This window comes from Zeus faber (genome assembly GCF_960531495.2).
Source record: "Zeus faber genome assembly, chromosome: 14".
In the NCBI taxonomy this organism is placed as follows: Eukaryota; Metazoa; Chordata; class Actinopteri; order Zeiformes; family Zeidae; genus Zeus; species Zeus faber.
The window spans coordinates 26484141-26501276 of NC_137200.1; positions in this window are offsets into that span (position 1 = coordinate 26484141).

Consider the following 17136-nt stretch of genomic DNA (forward strand, 5'->3'; position numbering starts at 1 on the left):
TGTCTGTTCGTTCATAAATGCAACTTTCGTAAAGGTGAGTAGTATGACGAGCGTTTCTTTTCAGAACTGTAGTTTGTGCTTTGTTTACAATTTTATCACAAAGCATTCCAAATTGATGAAATTAAATCGATCAATATAAATTGGGGAAAAAATAGCTTACAAAATATATTTTTGTGACATCATGGAGAGCGGATATGATGCATAATAGCAGCAGAACTGCATTCGTTTTTGGTTTATAAGTTTGAGTTATTTAATTTCTCTTTTTGAGTTTTTTGTTTTGTGTGCTTGTGTCAAAGTGATCTGCTGGTTGAGATAAGATAATCCTTTATCCGTCCCACGGTGGGGTAATTTGCAGTGTTACGGCAGCAACGTATTGGCACAATAGCATTAAGCATTAGTAAATTGGTAATTCCAAATAAAAGGATATGACAGATACGTAAACAGTATAGATTAGATACTATACATTAAATAGAAATATTGTATGAATGATTTGTCAGTTTTGGTGTGATATACAGTAGTGTTTGTGTGTTCAAATCCTTACCGATTACTTTTTTCGGTAAGGCTGGTAACTGTTGAAGTATAATCGAACAGCATTATTATTTTTACTTATTTCATTTTTTGTACTCTAGAAGTGATCTCGACCTGACATTGAATAAGGTAGCTGTTGATATACAGTATAAAACTTAGTAAGTAGTTTAACTGTATATAATTGAAGAAATCATTGTTTTGTTTTGTACACTTGAGAGGTAATGGAATGTGCACGTTGGCATACTGAAAATTTAAACACTAAAATAAATGTGAAATATGTTGGCCGTTTCAATGGCTTTTAATTTGGGCATTCCAAAATGTAAAGTTTGAATTTGAAAATATCTTGTGAATCAATCAATGTTGCAATTGTGAATTGATGGATATTAACCAAACCATTTATTCAGTGTTTTATTTCCGCAGTTTTAAGCATTTCAATTGGAATCCACTGGGATGTAGTTTGACCAGTGTAGATTTGACAGCGTCTGATTGGGAAGACCTGAAGGATCAACAACAGGATTTGATCAAAGAGAATTGCTCTACAATTGAGTAAGGCCATAACGTGTCCAGCATTCAAAGTTTCTTGTAAATTGTTGATATTTTTGCTATTTGTATTTAAATCAGTGCCTAAAGGCCAAATATTTCTAAATGTATTTCCTTGTGAGCCATTTAATAAAATTGAATGCAACTTAATGCGTGCGTTTTTTAAGTAAGGCATACATTTTTAACGTATAACACATCTCTGAGTACTTAAAAAGCGCTAAATATAATACATTTCTCTTTATTCTTCTTAATAATATTGTTGTTATACTGTAGCTAACCAATAATAAATGAAATACTTTTTACCATTAATGCGACTTCTGTTGCTGGATGGTTTTGCTGATGGCCTTGTAGCTTCATGCAGGCGTTGAGGCTTCCATCATTTCAACTTGGTCTTAATGTTTCTCAGATGCCAGAAAGACTGCTCACATGCGTATGTAGAGCCAAACATGGTCAGTACGGCAATACTCACACGTTGCATTGTGTGATATGTGACGGGAAGCTTGTTCCAAGTTTTAAGAATCAGCTGGTCTTCAGGTTCAAGTTCAAGTTCAAGAGATTATTTGTCACATACATATTGAAGTTTTTTCAATTTCTGTCCACTTGTGTTGAGCTGATTGCTTCGACTGGAGGCAGGGAGTTTTCTTAATGTTTCTCTGTCTTACAGAGGGGATCGGCGCACGGGCTGGGAAGCAGCCCAGCAGTGGAACGCCGTTCCTCCTGCGCCCAAGAGGATCATTATTATCCACAATTATTATAATAATACTCAGTGATATATATAATTGTGGCCTGCATGCCGCATATTGAAATGAACACTAAAACGCTCGCCATGTGGGCGCACCACGGCCAGAAAGACTCCCTCTCCCTCCCTAAAGCCTTACCTGTGGGCAGAGACTCCCACAAGTGGCCCCTGAGCAGAGACCGGGGAGGGGCAGGGCGCCGAGTAAAAGGCGCCTCGGAGTCTTCTGTTGACCGCAGCCAGTGCTTGACTACGCCCCTTTTTCCACCACATTTATATTTTGAACTTTATTTTCAAAATTGTAATTTCTCTTAACTGTTTTACTTTAAAATGACACAGAATCATGACTTTATTACACTGTGATGAAAAATTTTAGCTGAAAATTGTCTGCGAGCCATATACTGTCATCGAAAGAGCCATGATTGGCTCACAAGCCATAGGTTCCGGACCCCTGATTTAAATGATTTGCAAATACCATTATTTAATAGGCTCTAGGAATTATTGTGAGATGAAATGCATGCAAGCATATAAATTGAAAGACCTTGATTGGATTTAGCTCTATATCTCATATTGAGCTCAGTCGTTAAAATTATCATCAGATATTATAGAGTGCCCAATAGAACCACAATCATTTTGATTAGTTCTTATTTAAATATGACTCCTCCTTCTAAATATAACTCCTCCTTCTCCTAAGTTTACCTAGTTGTTGAAGCAGTGTTCAGAAGCTGAGTAAATGATTACTGTGTTAACACTCTGAAACATTGTTATCAGAGAACCCTGGAGTGATTTTCTTTATGACACTGTCTCTGTTACTGTGGTAGACCTCTTCTTCCATCTTCTGACAATGTCTGCAACAAACACATTAAGCACCCCAGGGCTTCACTGAGGCCCGGGGGACATTCCAATTTGCCTGATAATCTGCTGAGAGACATGCCTACTCCTGCATTGCCGAGAAGGTCTGTGAAGATTACCACTCTAAGGTCTATCTTAAGCCTAAACATCAGCTGCTAGTACTATGGCATGCGACACACATAAAAAATACTGAACCACAGGTCAAATGGAGCCAATGAGGCTAATGGCGTCCGCCCTTCAGAAACTTGGTGTAACACTCCACTCAGTGGCCAGGACCTGAGGAGACACCTTCAGATTCACCAACAGCATTATGGGCCACTGGGGAGGGTAACTGGCCCACATACAGTATGGTTCTCTGCTCCATATGCAGGAGGGGAGACTTCTCGAAGTCTTTGTTTTTCAGCAGAGGTGATCGCAGGACACTGAACAACTCAAGTTGAATTGAGTGAGGTGGCAGAAGGAGAAAGAAGAAAACGACCGCTAAGATACAGTCTACGGATCTTGTAAAATGTTTATTTGCTTTTCTAAGGTTTTAATCAATGTTGTCTATCAAACTTTAATATATTGAAGAGTCCAGCAAGTGCAGGCATATACCGATACGATAAAAGTGGCTCCAAGCATTTAACGTTGTTGAAGGTCATGTAAACACTTTTATTTTAATATTTGTATAAATTAATCAACTATTATTTATCTAATTACTAGATACATTTTCTATTATATTGTGTGTTACATTCTCCTTCGTTACATTGTATTTATCCAGTTAGCTTCTTTCTGGAGCTCGGCACCTAAGAATTTCATTAGAAGTTGTCACAAGCTTGGGCATGTGACAATAAAACTTGAACTGATTTGATTTGAATATTTTAGAGGGTTCAGAGTTTACCCACCACAGCTTCAGGAATATCATTGGGAAAATGCATCCAGTGTATTTGAAGGAAAATTGGCAATAAATAAATAACTGAAGTACCAGACATTTTAAGTGGAAATCCATAACTTAGTTACTTTCTATTCTAGTGTCAATATTTTGCTTGCTTATCGATGCATTCAATAGTGTCTGGATTTTCCAAAAAGCACAGCAGAATGGAAGGGAGTTTTGGGAAATGTAGCAAGAAGGTATTATACAGCATGACTGTACATTCAAAAGTCAACCATTTGCAATATAAAGCAGAACATTTCGACTGGTTAAAAGGGTGTTTAAGTATGCGCTTAAGGAGGACCAATCCTATTAATCTCTCCACCACATCTCCACCAGCCTGGTCAGCTCTCCACCACCCTTTCTACCGCTCCACCAGCCTTTCCATTTCTCTCCCGGCCTGGTCATCCCTCCACCGGCCTCTCCATCCCTCCGCCAGCCTGGTCACCTCTCCACCAGCCTCTCCATCGCTCCACCGGCCTCTCCATCCCTCCAACAGCCTCTCCATTGCTCCACCAGCCTGGTCACCTCTCCACCAGCCTCTCCATCCCTCCACCAGCCTCAATATTGCTCCACCAGCCTGGTCACCTCTCCACCAGCCTCTCCATCACTCCACCAGCCTCGTCATCGCTCCACCAGTTGGGAAATATAATTTGGTGCCAGGCCAGTGAGAGCTTGTAAATCATCCTAGATACCATTAGTGGATAAATAACTGTGTAAATGTTTGTGAACTATCTTTTCAAGAATTTTACTGAGAAATGGGAGGTAATTATAGGGTTAGTGTGGTCAACCTTTCACCCCCCTGGAAAATGCACACTATCAAGGACAGTGCAAGAAACGATCGGACCGTTCGCTAACAGTTTTTCAGATTATCATCAAAATCCTTGAGGCCCAAGGACAAACCAGGTACCAAGCAGAGGTCCCCGTGGCCAGAGGGAGACAGCTTCAACCCTCAAAGATGAGATCAGAAACATATAGAATAGAGTTGTTGCACCGCAAGTAATTTGTTTGCGAAAATGAATAGATAAATGGATAACAGTGAGTTGTGGTGATGTGTGATGATTCTCATGTCAGAGTCCTCTCTCCACGCACATGTGTAAGGAATAAAGACTTGTACAGGTAAGACGGGTTACTGAGGGGGGGGGGGTCATTTTTCCCTGACAAGGGTCTCTGATCATCATTTCCGCCGTTGCTCTTGACCTGGAGGTATAGAGGCCCTGGAGGGTGGACGGGTCACGGCCGATGATCCTCTCTGCTGCTCTGACGACGTGTTGCGCCAGGCCTTACCCTGGATGTTGGCAGGCCCGTACCAGACACACAGTTTTATTGAGTTGAGTGTTTTTTCCATTATTGACTAACGGCTATGTGTTCCCTGCTGATGTTCCGAAGTGTCAACTTGGGTGACACTTTAAATTACAGTCTCTTTTTGTAGGTTTAAAATTGCTGGGGTCCATTTAATCCCAAACATAAAATAAGTCTGTTTATTTGAATTAGATTTTGACAACAGAGGATGGCATAAAAGTGTCACTGCCTTTCGTTAGTGGCTCACAGGGTCTTCCAGTGCCTATTCACAACGCTTAATGAACTGTTTATAAGAAATTGTTTAATCCATAAATTGGATTAAAAAACAACATACAACATTTTAAACAATTGGCGACGTTTTTTTAAGACTTTTTGGATTAACTTTATATCGGCCCATTTTTGATCATCAACTGACTTTTAAAATACATTTCAAATGAATAAACTTTCTGTATTTGGACGTACGCGGACTCACATGCAGATGCAGATGAGCAATGCAGATGTTCACACAAACTTCTGCTGCTGACGAGACGTATTTTCCCTCAACCTGCATCCTGCGGATGTCTGCCATTTTGTCTGCATCCAGGTACTCTTGTATAGAGCCATAGATAAGCATCATTACTATTCTAAGGGTTAACCCTGCCCTTTTGCCCAATGCATGTATCTCAATACTTCTGAAATTTGACTGAATTCAAGTATGAATAATTATTTAAAGGTTAAAAAAAAAAAAGGCTGTGTTTGTTTGAAAAACATCGTCACAATTAAAGTGGGTAGTCCCCGGCAACTCCTGGTCGCTTGAGACCCTTACTGCCCCTGACGGCTGAATCCATCAGTGTCTGAGTAATTGTTAGTCGCTTTGGACAAAAGCGTTTGCTAAGTGATGATGTTAAAATCTATTTATTTATGTTTCTGACAAGAACAACAACAGCAAAAAGTGTGTGCGCGTTGACATGTTTTGCCATCGATCTACATCTTTGTCAAGCCGGCACCGAACGACATCATGAATACCAATGATATTTTCTTTTGCATTTTAGAAAATGATCCATGTGAGGGGTGTGTGGATTTCAGCGGCAACTACGATCGCTCAAAGATTCATGTTTGCCTGGGAAAACAACATGCACTGTATGTAATGAATAGGCGAGGCATGAGGAGGAGTTAAATAGGTAATGATGCTGCTCAGCATGGATATCCCCCTCAAACATGAAGCATTCACATGCAAACATAAATATACATACGTATACATGCATTAAACATGCACACATCTTTGCCATCACACACACACACACACACACACACACACACACGGGCACGCACACGCACACGCACACACACACACACACAAGTGCAGCCCCAGCTCCCCTCATCTTAATGGTATTTAATATGCTTCAGTGTCCATGAGCACGAGTGCAAGAATGCATTTAATGTTTCCCCCGGAGGTTTGTGCTAGTTTCAGCACATATGTGGTTTGTGGGAGCGTCATGGCTTTGAGCACTCAGCGATGGCTGCAGGGTGGGTGATAGTGCCGCCGCATTCACGGGCCTCAGAGTAGACACCGGCCATAAGAGCAGCGCCGCCCTCACAATGCAGTCGATTGTGTTGTTTTTTCAACTGCTCGTCCTGTGTCGGTCTTGTGTGCGCCCATCAAAGCACTCATGCAAAAGAAGCGCTTGACCTAAATCACAGCCAGACATAACAACGCATGACAGTTTGTCCTTTTGGATCCTAAAATGCTGGCTGACCATTTACAGCCCAAGTCTCATACTGTATATTAGTTCGAACACTAATATACAGCATCAGAAACTATATAATACTAGATTTAGCAATTTTGTGCGTATAACTCCCAAAAACAGTGCCCAAGTTGTCTTGAATAACCAGGCAACCAAGCTATACACTAACCCTATTCTAATCTATAAACTATTTACTAATGCTAATTTTCTTTTACGAAAATTGTTACACAGCACTTGTCCTTTTCCCAAAAACACTTTATTTTATCTGCAAACATAGCATTACTAGTGTGGAATTATACCTTCAACACGGCAAAACGGTATATGATGATATGATATGAAACAAACACGTCAGGGATTTTAATCGGTCAGCACTCACTAATTGATTAATTGATTAATCGATCGATGCTGAGAGTGTGTTTTCTGTTGTCAGTCCCAAGGACGTTTGTGGGTGATTCCACCATGGGGTGCCATTTGTGTCCCACTGATATATAATTTACCAATATGCACATAGCGAGGGCAGGTTGTTGCATAGTGTCCTATACAACAACCTGCAATTTTCAGATAAACAGCTTAAAACATTAATCACAACTGTCAACAACACTTAAAAAAAACAGCATTTCCACTAGTCCCAAAAGCATTACAAGTAGAATTCACCTTGAAATATAATAATTACAATTTTGCATTACCGCCACCATGTCATTTATCTTCATGCCTTTTCACATGTTTTCAGCAAATACTTTCTAACATTTGTCATGTTTTTGGAAACAAATCTCCGAATTCACTTCACAGCGATGTTAACCCCGTGATCTCAACACATTCACCCCTGTGAAATATTTGGAATATTTCACAAGTCACATTTTCAACAAGAATTTGCATCATCCGAGTTTTGCTGAAGGCCACATTTTGTTAAAAAAAAAAAAAGAGATTTGGTAAATCATCACAATGTCCTTATTGTCCTCAACACATTAGTGTGAATGCCAGATCGCCACATTTAGCATATTTGCCATCGGAGGAAGCGCGGCCGCTGCTCGGCTTTCGATTTCGAGCGCTCGCCGGTAGGACATGGAGTGACAGAATTAAACAACATAGCGAGCGGGAGCAGATCCAGCGCCGGGACGACAGCAGCTCCTCTTCTTTGCTGTCGGGACGTTCCGGGGCGTGAGATCGCCTTGGAACCAGTCCGAGATGTTGACGCTGTACGTGCACTACTGTTTTAATGCTCGGTTGACTCTGTGTTGTCATCCCGCTGCTACGGCGTCCATCGCCTGGGTTCGTCCCCAGCCGGCCCCGTGCGGCCCGCGTTCCCGGCCTCGACTCGTCCACAGCTCCGCTTCAACCACTGCGGCTCAAAGTCCCGTAATCCAACAGTCCAATCGTGCGCGCGGCAATTTGCGCGCACGATTGGACTGTGGAGCGGCGGTTCTCAATTCGCGGCTCCCCACCCGAGAGCGGGCCGCGGGGTCCGTCTCGAGCGGGGACCCGTGGGGCTTTCCACTGACTTTCCAGTGTTTCAACGGATTTTCATGTAATTGGGCGTCTTGCCCCCACAGCACGTTTGGTTTGGTTTGCCTTTGAGTTAGGCGTTGGTAAAGGGCGCACAAAGGGGCAAGCCGTGGGCAAGCGCTCGGTTCTGTTTTGTGAAGGAGGATTTTTTGAGGTTTGTGACTCAACGGCTGAGGGGAGCCGTGGATCCTGAGACCAGAGGAACAAAAACACAAATGTTTGAATACGGCACTGGACTTCTTCTTTCTTCATGTATCTCCCAGGAAACATGCGTCTAGAAATGGTAGCAACATATTATTATTATTATTATTATTATTATAAGGGGTCCATACCGTAGGATTTTTTATTGTACTCGAGTTTTTGGGGATTGGCTAAAGGTGCGGACGCTACTGAGGTGCCGTTAGAACCAGGACGTCGCAGACATGTCGCGGTTCAAGCCTCGTCCAAATCGACCGGCGTAAGGAAACTTGACCAAGGTCTCGAGCCTCGTCACGCCAACTCTCGAAAAAAACCTACGACAGCTTCATGACATCATCACCCGTGTGGTTCTGAATGTTCGCCCATGGCACCGTCATGGTTAGAGATGAGTGTGTGTGTGTGTGTGTATACGTAGCGTCTTACCTGGTGGAAGTCTGCGGGGCTGTTTGTGTGAGATGCAGCGTCGCGGGCCTCTTCACCTTGCCGGACTCGCGACGGCGGTAAGCCAGAAAATGGGCGAGTTCACGGCGAGCTCACATTTCCCGGAGCGAATCGGAAAAATGGAAGCCCGAAAATTGCATACGATCACGTAAAAAAAAAACTTTAAAAAAACGTCGACTTTTTTCCGGCGTCATACAAGCGCGACCTGGCGGAGAACTTGGACGCCAAGAACCCGCGGCCGCACAGAGTCAAGTCCACGCTGACGGCGGGAATGAGTGATGCGTTCGCGTACCAGGAACGCGTCACAAAGACTAGAGGCCGTGAAATCGTAACGGGTCACGAGAAGAATTCCAGAAATTCCAAATTAATATTAAGGTTTCAATAAATGTTGTAAAAGTCATCTCTTGAAATAAAAAAAAGTTGTACGCATCAAACAGGTGTATGTAAAGTGAGGGAGAATTCAGGAACGTTGCAACACGGACGCTGAAGACCACATTTGCCAAAGTTACGATAGATCCCAACTGACGCTGCAGTGCAACTGAACCTGGATGTTACAGTAACTAAGACACCGTAACCTGGGGGAATACTGACCAACTCAACGACAGATATTTCAGCCATCCAGCGACAATCTGTTGCAGGAGGCTCCTTCCGTGGCAGCTACAACAACAACAAAAACAACAACAACATGGTGACTGGTGTTGCCAAAGTAGAAAAAAATGGTTAAAAAAAAAAAAGGAACGTGAAGGTGAATAATTACTTTATTTACCTTTGTTACGAGAGCTTACTTTCAGTAATACATGTATTACAAATGTCAAGCTGTCTTTATAAAAATTTGATCCCCTAACATTGTCTTTTTTGGTCAAATAACTACATATAACACAATGTTTATAAACACGGTTTTATCTGGCAATTTAATACGAGCTGTAAATAGTTTATTTTCCCATTTTTTGGGAATTGCTTAAGATTGCCATTTTTAATAATAAACGTGTTAAATGTCGCGTGATCTTTATACTGTGATAGCTTGTTTGATTGTTTTGAACCGTTTAATAAAACAATTATCTGACCCAAAACCGAATTACCTAACTCACTCTGTTTTAAAAATGGTAAAGAGTTTGACTTAAATATGCTCAACTGGTCTAACATTTGTAATTGAAAGTTTGGAAATTTTTTAAATTATTTTTTTTTTAAATTTTTTAAATAGTGTCAATATAATAGAATATGTTTTACCGGCCCGCAATAACTCGCAATAGCTATAATGTACAAATAATTGACTTTGATTGAAGAAATCACCGCTTATGACACACTAGACAGGACAAAGATGACTGCGGCTGAAACAATTACAAAATTGTCCGTCACGTCAAATTTGGACGACAACCCGGCTGAATCTGTGTAGTTTCACGCATCACTACGGAAATAATTCAAAATGTAATTTGTCACCTACACTGTTAAAATGGACCCCGAGCTGCTGCCTGCAGCTATATTTACTTTTATTATTATTATTATTTTTATTGTTATTATTATTGTATTTACTATTATTATTATTATTATTATATTTACTATTATTATTATTATTGTTATTATATTTGCTATTATTATTAATAATATTATTATTACATTTGCAATTATTGTTATTATTATTATATTTACTATTATTATTATCATTGTTGTTATTATTATTATTATAATTATTTTATTTAATATTATTATTATTATTATTATTATTATTATTATTGTTGTTATTATTGCAGGACTGAAAATGCATTGGGTGAATTAGTGAATGCAGATAATGTTTATTCCAGCGCAGGTTGTGCTTAGCATTCATCTCTCCTCCTGGCCTAGTCTTCCTCACCCTCTGTCCCTCGCAGTCTTTAACCTTGTCAGTGATAAGCTGGGATCCATTAAGGTCTACTGCGGTTTTCAGAGAGGGTTGAGCTATACGAGCTCATTTGGAGCGACTTCCATCTTTAATAAACTACTCCCAGCGCTGCGGATCAGATAGTGGGTGAGTGCACTTACCGACGCCAAGGAGACAGATATGATCCTTTATATGACACAAAAGATTATGAAATTATGCCGCCGCCGGCTCCCTGATTTGTTTACCCCTCTCGGATTCTCTTTTTTTTTTTTCTCTCCTTGGATTTAGCAACTCTGGCGTTTTTATACGCTACAATAATGTTTATCCTCGTCACCCCCCGTCGCTGAAGATGATTTGTTTCTTTATCGCGGCACCTCTGCCAATGGAATCGATAAAGCAGCCCAAACAGGCTTGTTAAGGAGGGGCCGCTTGGAGAGCTGGCAGAGAAATTGTCCCGTTGATGTTATGGCGTCGCTGAGCGCGTGTGCGCGTGTGTGTGTGTGTGTTTGCAATCTTTTTAATATGCATGCATTACAGTAATGATATACTTTGCGTGGGACCCTCCGGGGGTGGTGAAAGGTGGGAGCGTGGAGCGAGGCGGCGATGATCGGCGTCGGGGTCGCGTGGGGCGCGGCCGCGGGAGGTCAGGGCCCCCCCACCCCCCCTTCTCGAATGAAGCCGAAATGACGGGGTGAGAACCGAACGAGGAGGATGAAGGGGTTAAGGAAAACGGGAGAGCGGTGACGGGGGGAATCACGCGCGAGGGGGGGGGGGGCGGCGAGGTTAATGGAATTGGTGGAGTTAAGTGAGGCAAAGGGGCTTTGGACGGCATGTGAATTGAAAACGCCTTTTGAGCCGCGGGATCGATAACCCTCTCGCTTGGAATGGGGAGTTTGGGAGGTTATTTTTTGGCGTGCGGGGGCGGGGGAAGAGAAAAAAAAAAAAAAAAAAAAAGCCAACGGAGATCTTTGTATTTGTTTCATATTGATTTTCAACCTCGGTGCCGCCAACCCGCGTTCACATCTCCACGCTGGGATGGGATGTCGTCCCCGCGTCGATGGGATGTCGCCCCCAAAAAAATTAAATAAAAACAACTCCAACAGCGACAGCCCTTCCAATCATATCACTTCCAGATACGAGCGCGCTCCGTGACCGATGGCGGGAAAAAATGACGACGGCCTCGGTCCAGGCGGTTCGATAAGAGTAATGGGGTCGGGGCCGGCTTGGGGATCTGTGTGGGAGGTGCAAAAAAGTCCATCCGTAGTCGTGACCTTCAATTATTGGCGCCATTTTTTACATTTGCATGAAACCTTTGTTCATTGACCAGTGAAACATTTCAAAGGCGGACGATTCTCAAACGCTGTGAATTTCAGGGTCTTTTAACATAAATATATCATGTGCTCGAGTCATGAGTTCGCGGGCCGCCTTGCTTTGCAGTGTCACAATATTCTGTATATTTTCATATCATTGACTATTTCTGTTTTCCATTTTCATGTATTTGTGTATATTTGGGAATTTTCTCATTTAAATTTTTTTTTTACTTTGCATTTTATTTTATTCCCCATTTTTTTCCCCCCAGCTTCTTTGTTTTTAACGCTGGTCGTCTGCACACACACACCAACATCCGCCAACGCACCTGACGAAACAAGCCCGTCCCCATTATATTCCATGCGCTGGGTCACAGACGTGAGGTTGGAAAACGTCATTTTGGAATCATTTTTTTCTTTGGGGGGTTTTTTGCGGCGTATCCAAGCGGCGGGGCTCAAGGAAGAGCGCGGCGCGGGTCCCCTCTCCCGACTCTGCGGAGGGAGCCTCCCGGCCTGCACGTCGTCGTGAATGACATTTGTGCGCCAGCTGGAGGTGCCGAGCCGCTCCGTGATCTTTTATACAAATATTAGTCCGCCAGCACTCTCCGAGCGCCGCCGAGTGACCTCGGCGAGCCGCGGCTTAAGTGCGACGATAAAAAGCCGTCTCAATGCGGCGTCGTTATTTTGATTTATTTATTTATTTATTTTTTACGGTCGCCGTTGCTCGGCCTGATTATATCAAGACATGTCGCCGCGCAGCCTCTCTGATTGCTGTTATGTCGGCGCGTTCGAATATTGCGACCGTCAAGAGGAGCAGAATAATGAGCCGTGCGCAGCGTCGCAATAACGGCGGACGGATTGGAATGAGCGCGAGGAAAACCCCGCCGACGCCGGGCTGATCGACGCCGGAATCAACAAGGAGGAAAGCGGCGCAATTAGCAAGACGACGAGCGAGGGGGGGAAATCGCATTAGCTCCCGTGCACATTTAATTTGGAGCGGGTGAAAAAACATTCATTTGAGCATTAATTTCTGATCAAGGGCCCGGGTTGATTGGACTGATTTGTTTGGTCCGCGCCGATCGCGCTCATAATTGGCGACGTAATGGGTCCGGGGGAAAAAAGATTTTGTGGAGTGAAGCGAGCGGCGTTCGGCGGATGTTAATTTTACCCGACGGGTCGACCGCAGTCAGTCAAGCCTCAAGTCGTTAGAAAAACACTCAGACCCCCGAAATCAACAACGTCAAAATTTTTAAAAAAAAGTAGGATTCGAAACCTGACGTTCCGAGAGGGAGGGTGCGGAGAAAAGGACGAGAATGAGGCGATTACGGGAATTTTGGAGATTCATCTCAAGAGTCCGGGATCAAAGTCGGAATTCTGAGAAGAGAAGGGGGGGGGGGGAAAGGAATCCAGAAAACAGTTGCCAGAATTCCGAGAGGCTTAAACTCGGGGGTCCCAAATATTCTCGCCCAACTCTGGAGCGCTCGGACGCATCTTTACGCGGCAGCCATTTTGTCGCCGTGGCCCCCTCTATCCTGCCTTTATGGCTGTCGCCGCGCCGACTCCGCCCCCGACGGCGAGGACGCCCGTCCCCGACCGAGCTCCCAGGACGCGCCGCAAAGCCGCGACTCGACGCGTCGACACGTTCCGCCCCGAGGGTCGGGGCCTTCGGCGGGAAAACGGGGGGAAAAAACAAAGCAAACAAAAAAAACAACAACTTTGTGGAGTCTCCAGTAACAGAGCAGGCGCCGAGGGAGGCTTTTAAGGGGGCGAGACGGGGCGCTCCTTGGGGGCTTTCAAACCTACGGATCGCTCCATCTTAAAAAAACAAAAACCAGCAAGCTCTTAGGGGTTTTTGGGCCTTTTTTCTTTTTTTTGGGCCCCGTTCTGAAGATGTGGAGTCTGCGGTGTCAGTGGCCCCTCAGTGCGGGGGGGGGAGACGGAGGGAGCGATGAAAGAGGAAACGGGACAGACACGGAGGATCACGCTCGCAGCGCCACTCCTCCACACGGCAGCTGGCTGATGCAGTATTCAACATCTCGTAAAGCAACCGCAAAAAGCACACACACACACACACACACACACACACACACGACGCCTGCGAAGAGCAAGGGAAGACCCTCGTTCCCGTTTGTCTGACACACACACAGTGTTTTGTGGATTTTGTGGAGCTGATGGAGCGCTGGGCTCCTGTGTTCATTTACTTATGTGTGATTTACGTCCAGGCTCATTTCTTTTAATGTCAGCCTCGTTGTACCTCCGTCTTTCTGCTCCCCTCTTCATTGTGTAGGGGCGTCCATCTACATTTTAAGCAAGTTTCAACCTTTTATTTCTCTGGTCTTTTTCATGTTTCTGGTTGTTTTTCTGTTTATCATTAGTAGATTTTGGTATTTTTCTAGTGGGTACAGTGAATTGTTAAGTGTATTGTATATTTTACAAATGTTCCACATATTGTCATTTTCTCCTTCCATATTATTATTGTATTGTTTTTGTTTTGCTTTATTATAATTCTGCCTATTTTGTTGATGTGAGCTGCTGGGACATTGCAATTTTCCTTTGGGGATGAATAAAGTATCTGTGTCTATCTATTTATCTGTTTATCTATCTATTTATCTGTTTATCTATCTGTCTGTTTATCTATTTATCTAGCTATCCATCTATTTGTCTGTCTATCCATCCATCCATCTATCTGTCTGTCTATCTATCCATCCATCCATCCATCCATCCATCCATCTGTCTGTCTGTCTATCTATCCATCCATCCATCCATCTATCTGTCTGTCTATCCAGCTTATTTCAGCCAGGTTCCACTCTCTGCTATTTCAATAAGGTCATAGGTACATTTATCCACGGAACAGACCTTAACACTGACAGGTGAAGTGACACTCTGTGTGTGTGTGTGTGTGTGTGTGTGTAAACCAAGGGATTGGATGGAGATGTGGAAGTCTGCACTCAAAACACACCACTGTGCGCGCGCGCGCGTGTGTGAGCAGCAGCTTGCATTCCAGCCATTTTGTGTGGTGTTGGGAGACTTCCAGGACCGGAGACTGTAATTGATGAAATGGTTTAAGGTCAGTGTTACATCCATATCAATCTATGTCATGCTCAATATATCGCACTTTCCTATTAAAATCAATTCATTTAAAGATTGTTTTGATTAATGGCCCAGTGCCACATTAGAGCCATTGTGCTGCAGCCTGCTGACCCCCGGTGGTGTGAAGTTTATTATGCAGCACCCAAGATTAGGAAATTAAGATAACAGCGTGGACGTTAAACACCTTTTCTCCAATATAATCTAATACTAAATTTATTGCCGTACATATATAGCGTAATGTGCACTTAATTAGTGGCGCTTTAACAGGTATTTAACATTTTATTCAGTCTCAAGTTTTATTCAGTGGTGGTCCACCATTCGGAACAATAGATGCAGTTTGAATACTAGAATCTGTTGTTCACGGCTGTTATGGAAATTACTTCTTATCTGTAACCATTTAAAAAGTGCAACTGATTATTGTTAAGTTTAATTTAAAAAAAACCCCACATATTACATTTTATGACCTTTTAAGATTTTTTGTATTTATTTATTTTATCTAAATAGATAAAATAAAAAAGTTGTACTATTCAAAAATAAAAAAACAATCCTCTTGAAAGCGTCCCAGCGAAATCAGGTCACAAAAGTGACACGTGAACTTCTGAGAGATTTAATCTGTTCCTTCATGCAGCGGTTCTTGAGGGACCTAACTTAGACAATTATCTTAACATATTAGTCTTCTGCTGAACTTCTCACCAAGGCCATTTCAATATCTTCCTTCCTGAGGACTTCAAATCACATTAATGCTCACTTTCCTTTCATCCGTATCTGGAGGAAGACGCGTCCGTATGACTAATCTCCACCCTTCCCAAGAAAACGCCCCCTAAAAATACCGCAGAGAAGTGCTCTCACCTGCAGTTTGTCCCTGCAAGCAGCGTGTCACTATAAATACGGGGGTAATTTATCTCGCGGTACCGAAATACTTCTGGAGCCTGGTACGGGAGGTAAAATAACTTAAAATAAAAATCCCATTCGGGGGACGAGGTGTACGGCGCAACCCGCCGCGCAATCAGGCCACGTTTGAAAACTAATCATAACACCTGGCAACACCACTATATTTAATAGTAATCTTTATTTTGCACCACACCTCATGAAGCATTCGCGGTGCCAAAGACACATTTTCAAGTTATAACAGTGCATCTCAATAATAAAGGAAATGAAAAGAACAATTACAAAAAAAAAAAAAAAATAAAGAAATAAAAACAAAACATGAAAAATAAATCATTTCTCACAACAATCAAATCTAAATATCAACACCAATGAAAGCGCAGTTCCTGAAAAGGGAATTCTTAATACTCAGGACACAAAACATGTTATCAAAAAAAAGGGAAGGTGGGGTGGGGGGGCCGGGGGAGGGAGGGAGACAACATAAACAACAACAACAACAACCAAAGTTTACAGTAACTTGCAATAACTCGATGACATCTCGGGAGTGGAAACGCCAGGGACGCGCGATTTGCCCGGAGCCGCTCCTGCTTTTCACACACTTAGTGCTGATTTACATATAAAGAGAAGCCGATTCCGTCGTTCATCCCAATACCCAAAGCATCATGAAGTACACTGAAATCAATTAAATGTAATAAATACTGAAGGAAAGCACTGCCTTTAAAGCTGAAATGTATCCAATCAACTATTTGTGCAACATCCACGTGGAGATAACACTACGTATACATTTTGCCCTTCGAAAACAAAGCCGGGCGTGTCCACACATGTTGAATGGGCAGGAGGAGGGAGCCGGAAAAAGGCGACGCGCTCCGCGAAACCGGTTCAAACTTAAATTACCTTTTTTTTTTTTTATTTAATTTTATTTATTTTTTTTAATTGTCGTTTCTTAAATCGCGAGCATTAAGAACCTTCCGGAGAGAGACAACAAGCTCCTACAGGAGGATTAAAAAAAAAAAAAAGCCGGAGAACAGTGTACGGTCGCTCACAGTTTTCCCCACTGCTCGGCCCAAAACGACAAGCGACGCCTCGTTGAGTTTCACATTTCTAAGAATAGTAATAATAATAATAATAATAATAATAATAATAATAAGCGTCTATCCAAAGCAACGACAAAAGGACTTCTCTTCATGTAAACATTCTTCAAAGCGTGGCTCAACGAAACCCGTTTGAGGACGTTTCCGGCCCAAACTGAAAAGTTATACGAGAAA